This window comes from Dicentrarchus labrax, unplaced genomic scaffold, assembly GCF_905237075.1.
Source record: "Dicentrarchus labrax unplaced genomic scaffold, dlabrax2021, whole genome shotgun sequence".
Taxonomy (NCBI): Eukaryota; Metazoa; Chordata; class Actinopteri; family Moronidae; genus Dicentrarchus; species Dicentrarchus labrax.
This window is the reverse complement of record NW_026136712.1, coordinates 23839045-23841544: the sequence shown is the minus strand read 5'-3', so window position 1 is coordinate 23841544 and position 2500 is coordinate 23839045. Positions and strand designations below refer to the sequence as shown.

Sequence of the window (2500 nt, the reverse complement as noted above, 5' to 3'; positions counted from 1 at the left end):
TGAACGTCTCACAGATCAATAATTGGTTCCCTGAACGTCTCACAGTGACATTTTATTCTCACATCTTTAATGAATTATACAAAACAAATCAACTGTTTTTACAATTTTCACTTTCTGTCTCAATAAGTGTCACCTGTGTTTACCCGACTATTTAACCTAAAAATAGCTGCTGTGAAAAAGGTCCACAAACTCCCACTGAGAATAGTTTGTTTGGTTGGACATTGTTTGTTTTTCCCCTCCTGAAGAATCAATAGATCAATCATTGATCGGTCAGTTCACAGACTGCGTTCCTCTCCGGTGCCTCGGGTTCTTCCAGAGACGATCGCCGCCTCCGTTCAGCTGCTCGTGGTAGTTTGAGTCGTCGTGTATCCAAACTGAACGTGTTGCTTTCTCCGGAGCAGCAGGTTTTTAAAAAAACAACAAAAAAAGAAGTGAAGTCCGTCTGTCGGTGAATCTCATCAAACTCCGTCTTTCAGTTCTCTTTGGACCAAAGTGTTTATGAATGTGAATTACCTGGTTTTATTTTATTGACAGTATTCTTGCACTACGCACATTGTAAGCTTCCCATCTCAGAACTTTCCATCACCTATATTTACCAGTTTTATACCATTTTAATACATTTTGCCGTCTCAGTGTCTTTTGGAGTTTAAATATGTGTTAATTTATATTTGTAAATATGTTTTTTTTCCATGTGATATCTAATAATATCTATCTGGTGCTCATATCGGCTCCAGACACGTGTAGCCTGTGTGCCTCTCTGCCATTCTCAAGGTATTTGAAATAAACCAGAAGTACCGACCCCGTCTCTGTTTAATGCCCCCCACCCACCCCCACTGACTAACATGATCAAACATTAATGATTGATTGATTGATTGATTGATTGATTGATTGATTGATATCAACCTGAAGGATGAAGACTGCTGTTCCCGTCTCCACCAGCAGGCGTCCCCGTTGGACCGTTAATGTCCAGTCTGCCCCCCCTCCACCCAATGTATGATCAATATTCTATGATTCAGAATCAATAACAGCTGATAAACAATCACTGCAGGAAGTTTGATTATTGATCCATTCTCATTGTTCTGGTTGGGAACCAGTGAATTTAGAGTCATCTTGCTGATTGCGACGCCCTCGCCTCACCCTGTCACCCTAGCGTGTAGGAGTAACCATGGCGATGGTTCAACTGGAGGAGCCGAGACTCAGAACCACAGAACCACAGAACCCACTTTCATTCAGAGGTCAGAGGTCAATGGATCCTTTAGCCTCCGTATCGAGTCACAGTAAAAGAAATAGACCCACATTATTACCGATGTGGATGTTTCGCCATAAAAACAAGAAGTTGTCGTAACTTCAGTGTATTTTGTTTAATCTGCGTCAAACTTCACACGTTTGATAAGAGTCCCGCCCCAAACCCGTCTACATGCAAACATTCAGATATACTCACAGCGCCCCCTACTGGCAACAGGAAGTAAGTGTTCTGTGGCGACTGATCTGATTCCTCTAAGATAAACATTAAAACCTTTATTTCTGTCTGAAACATGAGTGAATGTACACAAACAGCAGCTGATCACACACACGCAGAGAGTGTGTGTGTGTGTGTGTGTGACAGAGGTTATCTTCCCTCTGAGCTGCAGATTCAGTGATTTATGGCGAGAGTCGTGCAGCGAGGTGGAATTTTCCCAAAATAAGTTTGAGTAAACAGGCAGCGACAGAGGGGCCCTCACAGCACACACTGGTATGTATAAACAGTGTGAACAGTGTGTGGCAGTGTAACACCCCCCCCCCCCACACACACACACACACACACACACACTGCAGTGATTTGTGCAGTGTTGCATTGATGAGTAAAATCACAGCCAGAGATAAACAGCTGTTACTCTGAGCTACTTTTTACTCGAGTATTTATTCCTCCTATATTCAGGGCGGGTCCAGATGTGAGGCGGGAAGCTGCCACACAGTCTGCTGTCTACTGAACACATTCGATTAAAATAACGTGTTAAAAAGCAGAAATGAATACATTTAATGAAACGTTATTTCAGAGTCCTAAAGAGACTTCAGTAAAACATTTAAAATACTTTATAAGACAAAATAAAAACCTTTAACAGGAAGAAAACACCCAAATGAACCAACGTGTCTCTGGGAATGATTTAAAGAACCCTTGTGCAGGTTGCAACTGAATACCCCTCGCACGCCACTGCATTTAGAGAAGAGAGCGATGACTCAATGAGCAGCGGCTGCTCTATGCAGACTCCACCAGCAGAGGATGTGACACACTTTAAGTATCTGTCAGCGCCTCAGGATTGTTTTTAGATTGTTGTAAAATACCTGATTACAAAGAAGATTAAAATCAAGATAAAAATCAATTATAAAATTTTGAAATTAAACGGCAGGAAAAATGGAAAATTGTAAAATAAAAAATAGAAAAAGTGTCAATTTTTTGGTTTAATTAATTAAAAATAGAGAATAAAATAGTTTTATGTCAAACTCTTTCAACAAACTAATA

At 40.7% G+C, this 2500-nt stretch overlaps 1 protein-coding gene across 1 annotated transcript in view; it reads left to right on the top strand.

Moving 5' to 3' along the window:
- LOC127373435 (chromobox protein homolog 2) overlaps nucleotides 1–798 on the top strand; it is a 6041-nt gene extending 5243 nt beyond the window's left edge. The window contains exon 6 of the mRNA XM_051417894.1: nucleotides 1–798. This exon is cut by the window's left edge and continues 1518 nt beyond it. The gene's annotated coding sequence lies outside the window, so the exon portion shown is untranslated.
- Nucleotides 799–2500: the final 1702 nt, after the last annotated feature.